Here is a 20,624-nt window from a genome sequence, read left to right on the forward strand (position 1 = left end):
TATCTTAAAATCTTAGGCTACTCTTTAGACAGAATTAGCAAGGAAAGATATCCTCCTTGAAAATTGCATAAACAAAGAAACCTGACATAAAATCAGCATATTTGTCATTTTTACTATGCTATTTATATAACATTGTAATAGTATAAATGAAATCCTGAACCATTCTAGAAATTTAGCATCCACTTGAATCATTAGTTCAAGACAGAGTATCCATTAAAAGCATTAAAATAAATTATATATAACGATATATATGTTATATATATAATTTCTAATTAGTCTGATGGGGGAGAATAAATTATTTCCCACCCCCAGTCAGGTATTTTTAGTGAGGCTCAACACCTGGTTTGCTGTCACATTCTCTCCAACCTGAATATGTTATTTTAGGTTATTCAATGAGATTTTCCAAGAAATTTAGCTTCATAATACCAACTAAAATAGTTCTCTCTATCCTATTACATCACTTTGGTAAAATATACATTACTTTTGTATAAGAAAATATCCTAATACATCACTTTGGTAAAACAGTACATTACTTTTTGTATAATTAAATTTATCTAAAACCGTGTGTGTGTGTGTGTGTGTGTGTGTGTGTGTGTGTGTGTGTTTATAGAATGCATGCTGTGGAAACCAATGCAAGATATGATAAGTCAAGACCTTAAAATGAAGATATCTAATTCAATGACAGTATTATCCACAGGAGATAATATTTTAGTTTCCCAAACTCACTGCTGTAAATTCAGCCTCTATCAAATTAAGAACATGTTAATGCATTCTGTTGGAGATTTAGGCACCTTTCAAAAATATAAAGTGATTAGCATAGAAACACTTTTTATAAAAAAAAAATAGCTTCTGAAAAAAACTGATTTATAAATTGAACAAAGTATCAGTTCCATCTCATTATTAAAGAACTAGAGGCCTGGTGCATGAAATTTGTGTAAGGGGTGGCAGGAGGAGGGGAGTCCCTCAGCCCAGCCTGCACCCCCTCAAAGTCTGGACCCCTTTGGGGATATTCACCTGCTGGTTTAGGCCTACTCCCCCTGAGGATTGGGTCTAAGCTGGTAATTGGACACCTCTCTCACAGTCTGGGATCCCTTGCTCCTTACGACCTGCCTGCTCACTGCTCCTTACTGCTTGGCTTGCTGCTCCTTACCACTGCTGCTGAAGCAGGAGAGGCTCCTGTTACCACCGCTGCACTCTCCAGCCATGAGCTCAGCTTCTGGCTGAGCAGCACTACCCTGTGGGAGTGGACTGACCACCAGGGGGCAGCTCCTGTGTTGAGCATCTGCCCTTGGTGGTCAGTGTGCATCACAGTGATCGGTTGTTCTGGTTGTTCTGCCATAATGATTGCTTAGACTTTTATTATATAGATAGCATTTTAGCACTTTATCTGCCAAGTCCTTTGTTTTAATAAAAAATGGCTTACTATTTGTGATAGATGGGAGTTCACTAGCTTGTATACAATGCTTTCAGCAGGTCCTGTGTGTTTCTTGGAGACCAGCTGAATTTCATTTTCCTTCCATTTTGGGTTATACAGTTGGAGCATCATATAATGGCCTTGCCTATATGAGCAGCAACAGATTGATTCCAGAACTGTTCCAACCATTGCTTTCAGCTTTAATTGGCCTTTATTAGTCTTTGATTGTGTTGACAAAACCCAGCTGTGAGTTTAATTATTAATGCTTCTATAAAGTCTTGGTGCTTATGATACCATCAGAGTGGGAGAAATAAGGACTGGTATTGTAACAGATTATAATTTAAAGTGATTTTCAATTTCTGGTAATAGTGGATGCCACTTTTAGACCAACAAATGATGAATTATTCTGACATAGATAATAAAATGGAGAAAAACTCTGCATATGTTACCATTATGATTTTACTATATGATTCAGAAGTTACTAATAAAAATCAGGATTAAACAAAAATGACTTCCACTGGTAATTATTGAAAAAGCCAGCATTAAATAAATCCATATAAAAACTGTATCGTTGTTACCTTAAGGTTCATATTTTACTTAACTCATTCTCTTAGGCCTGTGGAAAGATCATATTGAGGGGTGTTTGCTGCTGCTGTGATTCTAGTTGTGGTGGTTAAGATTTCAGGATAAATAATTTATCATTTTTGGGGAACTGTGACAGCTTTGAAATGTGTCACTTGGTTAGTTTGAAAATGGCATAACTCAGAATTCCCATTTCTAATTAGGGTGAGCAATAAGATTCTTGCAAGATGTAGAAGAACCAGGAAAGGAAGCAGCCATTTTTGTCATTGACCCACTTTGTTGCTGACTGACTCATCTCAAAGGCTTGAAGTAGCATTTGAAGTAGTAATTAATCTACCTTCTCTGGATTCACCTTCAGTTTTTCTGATTCCTGGGCCAAGGGTACATTTAACTCTGGAGAAAAAAAAAAAAAAGCTGCTTCTGCAGGATAACCTTTTCACTCAACAAGAATGGACAAGAGTTTCAGTTCATCCTCATGGAGTTTCAGCTCATTCTCAAGGGGTTTCAGCTCATGTTCATGATTTTCCTTTCTTAGCCTGACTGTGGAATTCAAGCTCCAATATTAGATGTTGAAACAGGCATGGTTTAAAAATTCTGCTTAGCCAGCCCTGTGACTGGGTAAGCAACAAATGTATATGTATATGTATATGTATATGTATATGTATATGTATATGTATATGTACTGTATTTTCCGGCGTATAAGACGACCGGGCGTGTAAGACGACCCCCCTAATTTTACAGTTAAAACATAGGTTTAGGCCTATAAGTCGCTGTATAAGACTACCCCCCACTTCCGAGGCAACACCAGTTCTTTTTTTAATAGACCGCCTCTCTGACTCTGGCCAATCTGAGTAGGTTTTTTTCGTTTCAAAAGTCGTCTTATACGCCGGAAAATACAGTATATGTATATGTATCCAAATAAAAAGAGTAATATGCAAATTGACCATACCTCTGCTACACCCACCATCCATGCCCACCAGCCAATCAGAGCGAGTATGCAAATAAACCCAATCAAGATGGCTACAGCCACAGAGAGCAGGAGGGAGGATTGGGTTTCCCTGGCAATGGAGGAAGCCAAGCTTTCCACCTGCCCTTTCTGGCCTAAGCCTCTACTCCAGGCTACAAAGCTTCAATTATAAAAGATAAACAAATTCCAACAGAAATGGCTGCAGCCATGGAGCTAGCAGGAGGCTTGGCTCCACTCAAGGCTACAAAGTTTCAATTATAGAATATTCATAAATCCCAGATACCAGGGCCTCTGCTTGGGTCACCAGGGGGCATGGCCAGCCTGCAAATCACCACAGGCCCCTCACCCAGACCACTCCACACCCCAAGGGAGCCCCCAACCCTGATCTGGGACACCCTTCAGGGCAAACCAACTGGCCCCCACCCATGCACTAGGCCTCTATCCTATCTAATAAAAGAATAATATGCAGATTGACCATAACTCCAACACACAAGATCAAGATAGTTGCCCCATGTGGACACAAGATGGCCACCACAAGATGGCCAGCAGGGGATGGCAGTTAGAGGTGACCAGTCCTGCAGGGGAGGGCAGTTAGGGATGACCATGATTGAAGGGGAGGGCAGTTAGGGGCAAACAGGCTGGCAGGGGAGCAGTTAGGCATCAATCAGGCTGGCAGCAGAGTGGTTAGGGGGTGATCAGGCTGGCAGGCAGAAGTAATTATGGGCAATCAGGAAGGCAGGCTGGTGAGCAGTTTGGAGTTAGCAGGATTGTGAGAGGGATATCTGATTGCCCATTTAAGCCCGATTCCACCAGGACCGGGCCTCAACTGGTAGTCGGTCATCCCTTGAAGGGTCCCAGATTGGAGAGGGTGCAGGCTGGGCTGAGGGACACCTCCCCCCTCTCCGTGCATGAATTTTGTGCACCAGTCCTCTAGTATATAGATATGCATATGTATAAAATAAATATTACTGGATCTGCTCCTCTGGCTGAACCCAGAATTCCTAACGAAGCACTGACCATAATAGAAGAATATGGAATGGACTCAATATTTACTGTGAGAAATGTGGTATTTTGTGCTGGAAGAAGGAGGGATGGCTGTATCCAGGAAGGAAAAAGAAGGGAAAGAACTGTGAGACAGTGAATGGTAAAAGTTATGTGAAATCGGCATACAATACTCTCCTGTTCTCATTTCTTTTGCATTCTGTTTGTCTCTTTATCATTCCATGAACTCAGTATATTTACTACTAACAAAATATTTTTATAGTGGAAATTTTTCATCACTTCTTTTTCTCACACCCAATAAAATACTATTTGGCAGTTAAAAACATAGTGTGATAGCCAATACTATTATTGCCTAGTTGCATAAATAGGGTACTGCCAAATAAACTAGAAGAATATCATAAACAATACAATTACAATCAACTGATTGCTAGAAGAAAATGGGCCAATGTCTTCACTGCTCTGAGGAAAAAAGAATGTTGAATCTAGAATTCTACACTTAGCCAACCTTTTCATTGAGTAAAGAGAAAAATAAAATAATTTTCAGACATGGACAAACTCAAAATTTTCCTTCATGAGAATTTTCTTTCTGAGAAAATTAATCAAGAGTGCAATCTATAAAAGCAGAAGAAATCCAAGAAAGAAGGTACATAGAATCCAAGAAACAGGGCAACTAAATCACAAGAGCAAATGAAAGAAATCAGAGGAAAGCAGCTGAGCAGTAAGCCAGAATGGATTACGGAAGTCTTAAAATGTCAAAAAAGATCCTTAGGAAAAAAGTGTACTTACTGTAACAACTAATATGATATATATATGGTAAACAATCTTAGGACTAAAATGAATTATTAGTTCTTTTGAACAAGAAAAAAGAAAGGTCACTACAAACTCCAGGAATGCAGAATAGGGAGAGTTGTACAGGAAAGTCATGAATAATTATTTCTGTGTTAGAAAGTGGTATGGATAGGAGACAAGTATGCTTTTTGGCTGCTTTGAACTTCTGAACATCATTCTCTGCTTGGAGAGTTTTTGTCTCTGAATATGTATACCCAAGTCTGAAATCCCAAACCTTCGTCTCTAGCCTTCCTTTCAGTCGTGTATATGATACAGGCTCTGCCATTGAGATACATCTTGTAAGACTTCGAGTGATCAGGTCTGACAGAGACAGTGTTCAATGAGAGAGAGATAGAAATTTAAACTTCAAGTGCCCAGAATACACAGATGTACTTCAGTGACTATGTTTTTGGGTGGAATCAGCAGGGCTTCATTAATAATATAATTTGTCAAAGTAACTCCTTACATTGCCTCTTAATATAATTTGTCAAAGTAACTCCTTACATTGCCTCTGAACATGACTGTCTGACATTGTCTGGCATAAAGTATGTAAATGAATTAATTTTCTAATTAAGCTATATATAATAGGTTTTACCATTTGGGATGGAAAAAAAAATCACTAATATAAAAATTGGTACCAACAGTGGTTTCAGGAGGCAGAGTTTGAAGAAAATGAAACCTAACAATTGGTTATTTGACAACAGTAAAAATCTCACTAATATTCAAGCATGTAACTCTGGTAACCCATAACAGACAGAAATAAAATAGTTAATTAAAAACTCAAGTGTAATTTCCTAGGATAAAGTATAGACTGAAAACAAAGCTGCTGAGGATTTGTTTTGAGTGATTATTGTCTATGAACAATATAAAGTACATAAGACTTTCTATATTGGAGAGAGGTTAAAGAAACAGATGATAAGCTCAATGTTCTAAATTACTGGCTCAAATCATGAGTAAAAAATCAAAGACTAAAAACAAGCAACCAATGAACCCAGGGACTTTACTAAAAAACTTTTTTTTTTTCAGAGAACAAGAAAAATAGGTTTATTTGGGTTACACTTATTAATTTGTGCAGTTATTCAGTGTCTGATAAGTTAATATTCAAGAAAAAATATTAATTTTTATTAAAATGTTCTATTATTTTATGTTAACAAATATTTATTTCGGCCCTCTTTTTTATTGTCTAAAGTTTTACACGTCTTGTTTTTCTCCCCGCTTAACCCACTCCCCAGCCCTTCCCACTCCAGGCAAGCTCCCACCAACCAGTGTCCATTTTGACCCAGTTATCCCACTTCTAGGACAATATCCCGAGAAACCAGAAACACCAGTCAGAAAGGATATATGCACCCCTATGTTCATAGCAGCACAAGTTACAATAGCTAAGATTTGGAAACAACCTAAGGACCCATCAGCAGATGAGTGGATTAAAAAAAACAGTGGTACATCTACACAATGGAATATTACGCTGCTATAAAAAAGAAGGAACTTTTACCATTTGCAACAGCATGGATGGAACTTGAGAGCATTATGCTAAGCAAAATAAGCTAGTTGGAGAAAGATAAGTATCATATCATCTAAAAAAAAAAACCTTAAAAATATATTTTATTGGTTTTTTACAGAGAGGAAGGGAGAGGGACAATTAGAAACATTAATGAGAGAAAAACATTGATCAGCTGCTTCCTGCACATTCCATACTGGGTATGTGCCCGCAACCAAGGTATATGCCCTTGACCAAAATAAAACCTGGGACCCTTGAGTCTGCAGGCCAACGCTCTATCCACTGAGCCAAATTGGTCAGGACCGAAAAAACTTTTTAATATTGCTTTCACAGTGCTGGAATAATTAAAAAATCAGTAATAATGTAATTTTGTAAATTGCTAAGCTATACTATTTTAATTTGAAATATTACATGGACTCTTATGGGACTATTAGAATATTTATTGTAAAAAAAAGATAGCCTGAAAATTTTAATGGAGATATGTAGGGATGACCCAGATAACCCCAAATTTCAAGCCTTTCCAGTATCTTGACAAACTAACAATTCCTTTCCTGCTTGACAAAATTGTCAATTACTTCTGTCTTTTGCTTTTTTATGTTCTCTCTGGAATTTTCGGTACATGTTTAACAAACCTATGATACCCTGTCAACAAATAACTCTTAATCAACCTTTTAAAAAGGCTCTTAAATCTGAGGATTTAAAATATGATATCAGCTCCGGTTTCACATATAAGAAAATTGGAGATCACCACTCTGTCCTAAAACAAGTAAAAAGCTGAACAAAATGAAAACATAAGAACTCTTCTTACAGCAGATGATTGGATCAAAAAACTATGGTACATCTACACAACGGAATACTATGCTGCCATAAAAAGGAAGGAATTCTTATCATTTGCAGCAACCTGGATGGAATTGGAGAACATCATGCTGAGTGAAATAAGCCAGTCAATGAAAGAGAAACACCACATGTCCTCACTCATTTATGGATAATAAAGAACACTATAAACTGATGAACCAAAAGATAGATATTAGACAGTAAAGAAACAAGCAGACTGTCAAATTACAGCGGGGAGGGTAGGGAGATCTGGGGAGATAAGAGATCAACCGAAGGACTTGTATGCATGCGTATAAGTACAACCAATGGACACAAAACTCTGGAGAGGGAGGGCATGTATGGGAGAGAGGGGGCAATGGTAAGATATTATATATACACAGATAATAATTTAAAAAATTAAAAAAATAAAAGTTAAAAAAAGTAAAAACAGTGCTGAAATAAAAAAAAAAGAACTCTTCTTAGAGCCATTAGAGAAGTAAGATAATAAGACAGAATTGGAGAGACCGACAGGCAAATACAGAGAATTACCACTTACCAGGACAAACTCATGAGCTGTGGGAACCATTTTCTGGTAGGAAAATAAGAATCATATTTGACAAATTGCTAGAGACTCAGAGTGGATAGGTCTGACAGTTAAAAACTCCAGGGAGACTCAGTAATTGGGAGCCCCTACACCTTTGTGAGTTATACTTCCAGAAATTTAAGTTTTCACAGTAAATATTAGAGAATAATGTCCTTGTGCTTCCAGCAGGTGGAGGGGAAAATGAACCATTTTGTAATACTCCTGAGCACTCTGTCCATAATAAGGCCTGACCTCAGGAGAAATTAGTTAATGAGAGTATAACCTGCTGCAATATTATCAGAGCCTAACTAGGCTGGGAGAAGAGAAATACTCAACTCTATCCTTCTCCAGCCATCCTTCCCCATCTAAGGAGGAAGAAAGAAACTGGGAAACATGTACAATTCATAATCCTTGGGCATGGGCTACTAAAGAATGAGACCTACTTATAGGACTATAGAATGCTTCCTATGCTGCCCCATCCCACCACCACATTACTAAAGGCCTACTTACAGCAATTTCTTTTACCTGGTATATCATGTATAGCTATCAAGAAAAAATTACAAGGCATAGTAAAAGGCAAAAAACACAATATGAAGGGATAAAGCATCAAAATCAGGCATGCAAGGAATGATCAGATCTGAAATGTAAAACAACTATGATTCATATGTTGATAATGGATAAGATAGATAGCATGTAAGAACAGATGGGAAATGTAATTAGAAAGATGGAAATCCCAAGAAGGAACCAAAACAACTACAACAAAAAGATAGACAAAAAACACTATAATAGAAATAAAGAATTTGATAGGTTTATTAGTACACTGGACACACCTGAGAAAAGAATCTCTGAGACTGAAGATAATAGAAACTTCTAAAACTGAAATAAAGAAAACAAAGATTAGCTGGCACTGGTTTGGCTCAGTGGATAGAGCATCGGCCTGCGGACTGAAAGGTCCAGGGTTCGATTCTGGTCAAGGGCATGTACCTTGGTTGCGGGCACATCCCCAGTAGGGGGTGTGCAAGAGGCAGCTGATCGATGACTCTCTCTCATCGATGTTTCTAACTCTCTATCCCCCTCTCTTCCTCTCTGTAAAAAATCAATAAAATATATTAAAAAAAAGAAAAAAGAAAAAAAAAGGAAACAAAGATTAAAAAAATCAAGAGCTGTGGGATTACTACAAAAGGTGTAACATATGTGTAATGGAATTAATGAAGGAGATAAAAGAGAGAAAGTACAGATGAAATACTTGAAACATTTATGACTGAGAATTTTCCTTAATTATGGCAGATACCAAACCAAGACCCAGGAAGTTCAGAGAACACCAAGCAAAATAAATGCCAAAAAATTACACCTAACCGTATAATTTTCAAACTAAAAAAAAAAATTAAAGATAATGAAAAAAAAAAAAAAATCCTGAAAGCCAGAGTAAAAACACCTATTGAAGAGCAAAGGTAAGAATTATATTTTATTATATTTGATTTCTCCTCAGGAACCATGTAAGTCAGAAGAGAGTGGAATAAAATAAAGTGTTGAGAGATAAAAAAGCCCCCCTTCCCCCACTTTTAATTCTGTACTCACCAAAATTATCTTTCAAAAGTGAAGGTGAAATAATGAATTTCGCAGGCTCCACCCTGAAACTCTGCCCCATCAGGGAAGCTGCGAAAATGCCAAGACAACGAAATAGATCACAAACGAAAGAAATGGAGGACAAAAAGCGACTGGATATAGAGTTCAAAACCACACTTATAAGGTTGTTCAAGAATCTCCTAGAAAAGGCCGATAAAATAAACGAGACCTATGAGGATATGAAAGGGACCAACTAGAAATAATAAGGGATCAACAAGAAATAAAGAATACATTGTCTGAAATAAAAAATATACAGAGTCCTAAAAATAGAATGGAAGATCGCAAGAATCAAGTCAAAGATTTGGAACATAAAGAGCCAGAAGACACTCCTCCACAGAAGCAAGAAGGCAAGAGAATCCAGAAAGTTGAAGATAATGTAAGAAAACTCTGGGACAACTTCAAGTGAACCAACATCAGAATTATGGGGGTCCCAGAAGATGAAAGAGAGCAAGATATCGAAAACATACTGAAAGAAATAGTGACAGAAAACTTCCCCCACCTGGTGAAAGAATTTGACTTACAAGTGCAGGAAGTGCACAGAACTCCAAACAAAAGAAATCCAAAGAAGACCACACCAAGACAAATCATAATTAAAATTCCAAGAGCAAAAGACAAAGAGAGAATATTAAAAGCAACAAGAGCAAAGCAGGTAGTTACCTATAAAGGAGCACCCGTCCTATACGATTGTCAGCTGATTTCTCAACAGAAACTATGCAGGCCAGACAGGAATGGCAAGAATTATTCAAGGTGATGAATAGCAAAAACCTACAGCCAAAGATAATCTATCCAGCAAAGCTATCACTCAGAATCGAAGGCCAGATAAAGAGCTTCACCAATAAAAAAGAGCTAAAGGAGCTCATCACCACCAAACCAGAATTATATGAATTGCTGAAGGGGGTTCTTTTGGAAGAGAAAAATTAAAAAAAAATCTGATGAACAATATTAATTGGTGAATATAATAGAATCAGAGGTATGGAAGGGGAGTGAACTGACGATTCTTGGGGAAAAGGGGAGATGGGGATGTGGGAAGAGACTGAACATAAACTGTGCACCTATGGATGAGGACAATGATGGGTGGGGAAAGGGCAGAGGGTGGGGTGGGAACCTGGTGGAGGGGAGCAACCGAGGGGGTGGGAAAAGAGGAACATCTGTAATAATATGAACAATAAAGATTCAAAAAAATAATTATCAGGGGGAAAGGGGTGTGGGGGGTGCGGGAAGAGACTGGATTAAAATTGTACACCTATGAATGAGGACAATGGCGGGGAGTGGGGGGGACGTAAGAGCAGAAGGTGGGGTGGGAACCAGGTGGAAGGGAGCTATGAAGGGAAAAAGGAGAAACAATTGTAATAATCTGAGCAATAAATATTTATTTTTTTTTTAAAAAGGAAAAATGATATTAATTATAGCATTAATTATATTAATAAACAATTAGTATAATAACTTTAATGTTAACTAGTAGGGGAATGGTTAAATAAATTAAGTAATCTCTATAGAAATTCATATAGTACTTAAGTGCGATTTGTATGCTCTAACTGGAAAGACTGCTAAGCCACTGTTAAGAATACAATGAATATTAAGTAGTATACACAGGGTAAGGCTAGGTTACAGTTGTTTGTATGAAAAATAATGCAATAATTAATGAATAATACAAGAATAAACCCTGTATTTCACATACTCACAAGTGTAAGCCTACTTTTATCCAACCCTGTATGAAGCATGATTCTGTTTAGGAGATATTTCTATTTCTTTCTATATAAATTACATATTTGTATAAATGCACAGAAAAAGTTTGATAGGTGCACAATGAACTTTTTAAGCAATTAAGGGTCCCTGGGAAAAAACTGAAGAGGAGTTTGGTAAAGAAAAATTCTCACTTTTTAGTCCAAATCCTATGATTATACTGTATTCATTTTATTATTGTAAATGAACTTTATAAAACTCTATAAAAATAATCAATTTTTATACTATTTTCCCATTATTATACCATTGTACTCAGAACAGTTCATAACAAATAATACCCATTAAATATTTTGGATCTAATAAATAGGAGGGAGAAAGTAGGAAGTAAAAATAAATCTTAAGAGAACACTACTTAAAATGCATATAAAAAATAGAAAAATTTAAAAAATAACAAAAAATTAGGAAAAGGCAAAACAGAGTTAAACATTATTGTATCTTGGAAATCTGCTACTGAGGGAAAAGGGATACAAATTAAAAAAAAAATCAGGTTGGGAATAAATCCTTATAATGGATGTGGGTCAAGCAGAATGAGAGATATAATTAGAGACTTATTTATAGCTTGATTTAAGAAAATTGGGGTTCTTTCCATATAAGTAATTTGAATTTATTAAAACTCTCTAATTTCTGGCCAACTAATACATATGCAAAGATTTTTCTTTCTCTAATGGTATTTTTTTCTTCAAATAAATATTTTGTTATGTAAATGAATTGAACAAAAAATATGGACATAAAATTTAGAAATTCTACACAGCAATTGGTAAAAATAAAATCATCTATTTAAAGCAGTCCTAACATGAAAAACAAATTCCAGTTTAAATTTCTATTTGTCTTGTGGGTGGGCAAGAAGAAAACGTATTTCTTAAACTTATTTTCTGCTCTTTATTTTTCTGATTCATGTTAAAATAGGTTACTCAAATCATTGATAAGCTATATATGGTTTAATAATCAAGCTAATATCCATACTATAATAGTAAGAGAGTTTGTTTAAAAGTTTAATATTCGTTTCCTTTGAGGAACACCCAAAATTCTATATTTATTTATCACTTTAAAAGTATTTTAATAGAAACTTTACTATGCAACCTAAATGGTAACCTCACCTTTCTTATCAACATTTTTAAAATAAATAAGATAAATAATAAAATACTACTTATTTCACTTATTGAGAACTTTTTAAAATTATATTTATCAAATCTCTAATATAGACTCCTAGAACAATATGGTCCAATTTGTTAGCTTAAAATTTTCTATTCTGTAAATTTTTTTAACTAAATAAAATTTATCTTAAGATTTCTAACCTTCAATTTTATCTTCTTTCTTTGTCAGGGCAATATAAAATGGAAAATTTAAAAACCACTATATAGTCAAATAGCTACCTCGTATTCAAATAAGTTCAGCTTTCCTAATCTTTTAAGATCAAGTATTTTCAATTTATAGCACCCAGTCTCCTCCTAAATATGCCTTGTATTCTTAAGACACAGGAACAGATGCTACATTATTAAACTCTTTCAATTTAAGACCATTTTAGAACACAACACTTCAATGAATTTTATCACTGATTTGATATAGTGTGTTTCTGCATCATGAAATAAATTTTTTACTTCACATCTCTCAGGCAATATTTACATCCTATCTAATGAAAGAGTAATATGCAAATTGACCATATCTCTGCCACACCCACAAACCACGCCCACCAGGAGTGAGTATACAAATTAACCCAACCAAGATGGCTATGGTCACAGAGCGAACAGGATACTTGGTTTTCCCCAGAAATGGAGGAAGCCAAACTTCCTGGCTGGCCCTGACCTCTGCTCAAGGCTACAAAGTTTTAATTATATAAGATAAATAAATCCCAGATGCCAGGACCTCTGCTTGGGTTGCCTGGGGGTGTGGCCAGCCTGCAAACCACCTTGCCCAGGCCGCCCCACGTCCCAAGGTGAACCACCCTCCCCAATCCAGGATACCCTTCAGGGTAAACCAGCTGGCCCCCACTCGTGCACCAGGCCTCTATCCTATCTAATAAAAGAGTAGTATGCAATTGACCATCATTCCAACTCACAAGATGACTGCCCCCATGTGGACACAAGATGGCCAGCAGAAAGGGCAGTTGGGAGGGATCAAGTCTGCAAGGGAGGGCAGTTAGGGGTGACCAAGTCTGTAGAGGAGGAAAGTTGGGGTGACCGGGCCTGCAGGGAAGGGCAGTTGGGGGTACCCAGGCCTGCAGAGGAGAGCAGTTAGGGGTGACCAGGCCTGCTGGGGACGGCAGCTACAGGCAATCAGGATGGCAGGGGAGCAGTTAGGGATCAATCAGGCTGGCAGCAGAGTGGTTAGGGGATGATCAGGCTGGCAGGCAAATGCAGTTAGGGGGAATCAGGAAGGCAGGCAGGTGAGCAGTTGGGAGCTAGCAGTCCTGGATTGAGAGAGATGTCTGGCTACCCTACCGGGATTGTGCCTAAATGAGCAGTGGGACATTCCTCAAGGGTCCCAGATTGGAGAGGGTGCAGGCTGGGCTGAAGGACAAACGCCCCTCCCCCCATCCATGCACGAATTTCATGCACCGGGTCTCTAGTCTTATGTATAACATTAATGGATTGTTATTTTCTTAATGTCATATGTGACATAGAATCCAAACTCATGAAGCCAATATCTTATATAGTATAGGTTAATCTATGTTTATATATATTAACCTATATATAGTATAGGTTAATCTAGAAGCCAACAATGCAATCCTCCATGACTCAGAGTTCATTGCAGGGCATAGATAAAACTCAAGGTATTTAAGCAGGAAGAGGTTTAATATAAAAAAAAATTATAATATCACTCAAAGAACTGAAGGAATTCACTCTAAGCTAGACCTCTAAGAATGATTGCAAGAATAAAAATAATAAAAAAACAATTTTGTTTACAACAGCATCAGAAAAATAAAAGGCATAGATATAACTTTAACAAAAAAGCTTTGTTATGAAAATAATATTGTGAGTGCAAAATAAAAAATATCATATCAGATCCTGGCCCCAAATTTACCTAATTGCATGAGTCAACTGCACTTGAGTTTTATCATCTAAAAATTTTGTAGCACATTCAACTCTTTTACAGAGAATAAATTTTAAGAAAAGCCACTAAAATTTTTTATTCTGTTCACCTAATTATGAAAAGTGACTTACTATGCTATATATAGCTATATCCAAAATGAGTTAAGACCATGGAGTACAGAGGAAGGTTATAATAACTAATATTATAATATATCAAGGGAAATCATTTGAAAATGATTCATAAAGCTTTTATTTTTTATTTATTTAAAAAAAATCTTTATTGTTCATATTATTACAGATGTTCCTCTTTCCCCCCCCCCTCCGCTGCTCCCCTGCACCAGGTTCCCACCCCACCCTCTGCCCTTTCCCCTCCCATCATTGTCCTCATCCATAGGTGCACAGTTTATGTTCAGTCTCTTCCCACATCCCCATCTCCCTTTTTCCCCGAGAATCGTCAGTTCACTCCCCTTCCATACCTCTGATTCTATTATATTCACCAATTAATATTGTTCATCAGATTTTTAAAAAAAAAATTTTTTGGTTTTTAGATTCACTTGTTGATAGTTACGTATTTGTTGTTCATAGTTTTTATCTTTATTTACTTTCTCTTCCAAAAGAACCCCCTTCAGCAAGTCATATAATTCTGGTTTGGTGGTGATGATTCAGAAAGCTTTTAAAACAGACAAATGGTCCCATACATACCGTTACCCATAAAAGCAACTATTTCCACTTCTGACAGCTTAGAGGTACAAGAGGAGCTGATAGAAGCCACGAGCAATTACTTGTCTTATTGTTGTACCTGCACCATTAAATCAATAAAAGACAAACCCAAAGTAGTTGCAGCAAGACACCAATTTTTCTGCTGCTTAATTTTAAACATTGGCTAAGGTGAAATACACTGCAGTTTAATTTTTCACTGCTTTTAGCAGATTCTTGTATTAAAATTCTGGTTCTTATAGCTCTACATTTAGATATTTTAATTTATTTATGTGTTCTTAAATGTTAGAGTTTGTAAGAAATCTGTCCACTTGTTCTGGGAATTTCTTCAGATATCAAATTTTGCAAATTCTCTCTCCCATAAATCAGGTACTTGGGAGTAATGCAAGTGACTTTTTTATCTCATAATTTATATATTTGGGGGAATTGAAAGCTAAATAGAACACTGAAATTTATAGATGATTTATATCTACAACATATAAGGATTATTTTCTATAGTGCTTAACATTCACCATACTCCCTTGCATATTTAAGTATTCTTTTGAGTATCATATTATATCTTTCAAAATCTGTGGTTAGGGACTATTGGTTTTACTTTCCTGTGTCCCATTAGAGCATTAAACATCACCTCAGTCTTCTGTGACTGTATATTAGAGATTGACTGTGACAAGTGGAACTATTTTCTGAGGATGATTATGTCACTCTTTATATAGGCATATGTGATTTACCATAGGGTTTCCAACCATTAAGTTAAAATTTTCTTGATTACAGCACAAGGCAACATTTAGATACTCAGTCTGAAAAGATGTTAAATGTGATAACTAATCCGACCTAATAATAGCATAATATGCAAATTAACATGTTAGGCAGCAGCAGCAGTGGCAGAGCACGTGGCTGCAGAGGCAGCAGCAGCAGGTTGGGTGTGCGGGGCGAGGTGTGCGGGGCGAGGTGTGCAGCGGTGGTGGCAGTGGCCATGGGCGTGTTGGGGCGGGCGGGGCTCACCCCACCCATCCCGCCACAGCGGGAGAGGTGGGGGGACGGGAGAGGTGGCAGTGGCCGGAGGGAAGCCCCTCGGAAGTCTTGTAGGAATACTCCTGCCACAGGTCGCTAGTCTATAATAATAGAAGGGTAATATGTTAATTAGTCCTGATGTCTTCTGGACATCATCCCGGATGTCCTTCCTGACAAAGGTGAGGCCAGTGGGAAGCCAGACAAGATCCTGGGGGCCTTGGGGCCGAGGGAAGCCAGCCCGGGGTCCCGGATGCCGGAAGGAAGCTGGTGTCAGCAGCCTGGAGAAGGAAGGTCTATTCTTGCACCAATTTTCTTGCATCAGGCCTCCAGTATGCAATATTATGGAGAAACCTCCATTCCTCTGGTTTCTTTTTTTTCCTGTGGAATGACAATGACCCTATAACCTCCAGTCTTCTTTATTCATCCCATCTTTATTCCATTCATGTAGAAGGAGTGAAGTATCTGTTGTTAATAGGCAAGGATCTGGCAGGCATTGATCCATGCTTTTTAATTAGCAGGGCTCATTTATTAAACATCCTTAAGCACTAGGAATTAGTTTTTTGTTTTGTTTTTTTCTTCTTCTTCATCCACTCAAGGCATTTTTCCCAGAACAGTATATCTACTTAGCAGACCCAAAGTCTCTTGGGTGAGTTTTAGTAAACCCTTTGGTCTGTAAACTAAAGCCACATTCTCTGATTAGCTTTATCAATATTAAAGCTGATATTTGATCTCTCTCAGTTTCTCTTCCAACTCATATTTCTCATCAAGTTCTAAGTTCAAGATGAAAAAAGGTGGGACGTATTGGTTTTCCCACAACTTAGCACCTTCACTTCTTTTCTCTCCTGTTGTTCTCTTGATGAGATTTCCAAGCACCTACCATCCTACAGCCAAGCTGTACGACTTATGATTTGTTCATTCTTCAGTATATGTCGTACAAAAAAAAAGCTTACTTTAAAAAGTCACACAAGAACTAAATAAATGAAACAATGAGAGTTCAAATAGTATGTGAAACTTAAATCAGAAATTTAATTTTAACTTAAAATTTCTTGACTTGTGAAAGAATATTGCTCCTATTTTATTTGGCATATTTATATTCTTCACTGGAACAAATAAAGTTGGGAAGCCCTATGCCCTTTATATCTGATAAACATTAAAAAGTAATCATTAATTGTGGCAAATTATTTGATGTTTTCTAAAAAGAATTATCTAAACTGGTAGTCTGCATAAAAACAAAAAGTCTGTTCCTGCAACAATACTTCTGATTAAGATAGTTTTGTTTAATAATGAAAAAAAAATCATAATTGACAATATTTTTTATTTAGTAAAATTCGCTCTGAGCTAATTAGGGATTTATTACCCATAGAAATTGTGAAAGAAAAGAGCCACATGCTAACCAGACAAGCTCAGGGAAGGCCTACGTGGCAGTCTTGCAAACCCAGAGATCAAGATAACCACAAAAGGTGGTTTGAAAATTAAATATCTAACAGGTAGGTAGTCATGTCCCAGATATTTCACCTGACAAAGACCAATTTTGATCTATTTTACTGAGCCAGTCTGCCTTTCAGAATCTAAGATAACATATCTGTGAGCTGTCTGGGTAACTTGTAACTTCCTTTTTACCCCGGACCCCTCAGGGCTCAACCAATTGCTTCGAGACATTCCCTCATTGTTATTGTTATCAAGTTAATTGTCAACTGTTAATTACGTTAGAGTATCCTGTATCCATTTCTGTAAAAGCTCATGTCCACCATTTAACCTTTTACCCTATCCCAGAGGTTTCCCCCGCTTGGCTCTGTCCCACCTCCCTAATATAGGTCTAGCAATACATTTAAAGCAATTTGTAAATACTCTAAAAAAAAAAAAAAGGAAAAAACAGAACTGTAACACTAAGCATGATGGCCAATTTTAAGTGTCAACTTAGCTGGCCAAAGTGCCCAGGTATGTGACAACCTGAAATACACATCATATGCAAAAGAGCAGAGTGTCTCTCAAGGGGAGCTAGCTTCCCCAGGCCTCAGGCCCCCACGGGGAGCTACAGGGGCTTGGTTGTTGACAGAAGGGAATTAGGAAACATCAACCATTATCAAAATCCCTACTGTCAGAATCTTATATACTTAATCTTATATTTCCTGTCTTTTAATTTATTGGTCTATTATTTTTATCTCACATATGTCAGATCTGTAACCTCACTGATAGAATATACAAATGAAAACCTTGTTCTGGCAGAAGCCGGTTTGGCTCAGTGGTAGAGCATCAGCGGACTGAAAGGTCCCAGGTTCGATTCTGGTCAAGGACATGTACCAATGTATTGTACATTGGTTGCGGGCACATCCCCGGTAAGGGGTGTGCAAGAGGCAGCTGGTTGATGTTTCTCTCTCATCGACATTTCTAGCTCTCTCTCTCTCTCTTCCTCTCTGTAAAAAATCAATAAAATATATTTTTAAAAAACAAAACAAAAAAAACCTTGTTCTGTTTAATCATGAAACATCTCTCAAAACGAAGTTCCAAAGCATCATTCTTTCTCAGTCCATCCTTCCACTCCCATGAGGTTAAAGTCGTGTTACATACTTAGTAGGTGACTCATTTCTTAAAGAGAAGCAGGAGATTATATAGTAATGTGCTGTTTTTATTTGTTTTTTAAACATAATTGACAACAGAAGAAAATGAGGACTTGTTCAGTTACAGGTGATACAAACCCAGTGTTAATTTAGTGTAAGCAAAAGAAAATAACAAAAAGTAACTTACTGGTTCTGTTAACTGAGAAAGGAGGAAGGGATGCCCTGCTACAAAAACAGCAGCCACCCACCATATTCCAATGATCGGCCTCCTAGGAGGCATACAAAACCTCCATTATATATACTTCTTCCCAAACATGTAATTCCTTTTTCAGTATTTGTTTGAAATTTTTATACAATTAGACAAGAAATGTAGAATGCATTTTCATTGTTAAAATTTGAAATATTATGGATTAAGGTAAAAATTACCACAGGTAAACCCTGCTATCTTAGATTATCACATTAATGAGTATATTTGCAGTTTTTTGTACTTTAAATGAGTATTATGCACAAACACTCAAATATTTAGAGAAATAGTGTTGATGTGTATGTGTTTTTTATAGAAGTTATATAACACATATTATGAAAATTGAAATTGCTTTCTTCTTCCCTTGGACAGTTTTCTGTGTCATTTTTAAACCTGATACATAGTATTGTATAATTTGTATATACCTTGATTTATTTGTAGTTCATTTTTCTACTACTGAAAATATAGATTATTTCCATCTTTTTACAATAGTAATATTGCAATGGAAATCTTTGTTTACTGCTTCTTGTTCTTAAGTGTGATGCTAAAACTGGGTATATAATAAGAAATAAAACTGTTGGTCATAAGACACACACTATTTTAATTTTTTTGAGATTACCTATTTCTACAACACTACCACTGTCAGAGGTGTGGAGCTCATAAGTAAAGGCTGTTCTGTGTGCAGCTAATTCTGTTTGTCTAGTCATTCAAGGGACTCTCGGGCTTTCCTGCATCATCATCATCATCACGGACTGAATTCCTTTAATTGTGCTCATCATCTCAGTGGATCTGATACAGGCAGAAAGCAATTTTCTGCTGAATTAAACAAGGTTGTAAATTCAAAGAGGATAGTTTACTCTAAAGGCTATGGGATTGCAAATCAATGTAAATAATTTACTTCAATGGCCTCTGCCTGGATTGACATTTAAGTTTGAGATATGCTTCAATGGTGTCTGAAAGCTTAAATGAAATTGTCATATAAATACTTCATATTTTCACACAGTTCTTATTTTTCTAATAATTTCACAGATTTTTGAGAGTCACCAAGACCTTTGTTTGCATTTAATGTGCAAGGACAAAGTCAATAGGAATTCTTCTTACTTGTAAGGATGAACAGAACCTTTGACAGAATTGTTTACTGTAAAAGAACACCAGTAGTGGAACAGCAAGGTTTACAGAAAACACAAACTTATTTAACCCTATGGATTTTATGTTTTTAAATGAGGGGAAATTTTGGATTTTCCCCAATGTCCATATTTTTACTTAAACAGTATTAAGGCAGAACACCTCTAAGAACGAATTTTTATCATCTTTTTACTTGTGCCATGGGTAGGAATGGATAACAAATTATTTTATAAATTAAAAAATGAATATAATAGTTTATTAAGAGTGGAGTTAGGCATAAGTTAGAAAGTCATTCTCCTTTCCCCTTCTAACCTAGGAACCCAGTTCATGTGGGGAAGGGTTAAAAGCACAGTTACTTAGTAACATTATTCTAATTTTCTTTTTACTAACTTACTCTAATATTGCCCTAAAGAACACGCATGAGCCTGGCCGACATGGCTCAGTAGTTGAATGTCAATCTGCGGACCAGGAGGTAAGGTTCAATTTCCCATAAGGACACATGTTTGGTTTGTGGGCTCAATCCCCAGTTTGGAGTGTGCAGGAGGCAGTCAATTAATGATTCTTTCTCATCACTGATGTTTCTCTCTCTCCCCCCCTTTCCCTTCCTCTCTGAAATCAATAAAAAAAAAAAAAAACAACTTTAAAATGCTAAAGATCTATTTATACAAATAAAAATTCTAGATTCTATTATATGGTTATTTTGTAATCTTAGATTAAAAAATATATATAAGGATATATATTTATTTACTTTCCAAATTAAACAAAACAGAAATATTTGAAGTAGCCAGTTTCTCAATAGAATTTAGTGATAGTACCTACATTAAAATTTAAAATAAAATTATACACAAAATTATATAAATCTATTTACTTGCATACTTTCAGGT

This window comes from Pipistrellus hanaki (genome assembly GCF_964339955.1).
Source record: "Pipistrellus hanaki genome assembly, chromosome: 5".
Lineage (NCBI taxonomy): Eukaryota > Metazoa > Chordata > Mammalia > Chiroptera > Vespertilionidae > Pipistrellus > Pipistrellus hanaki.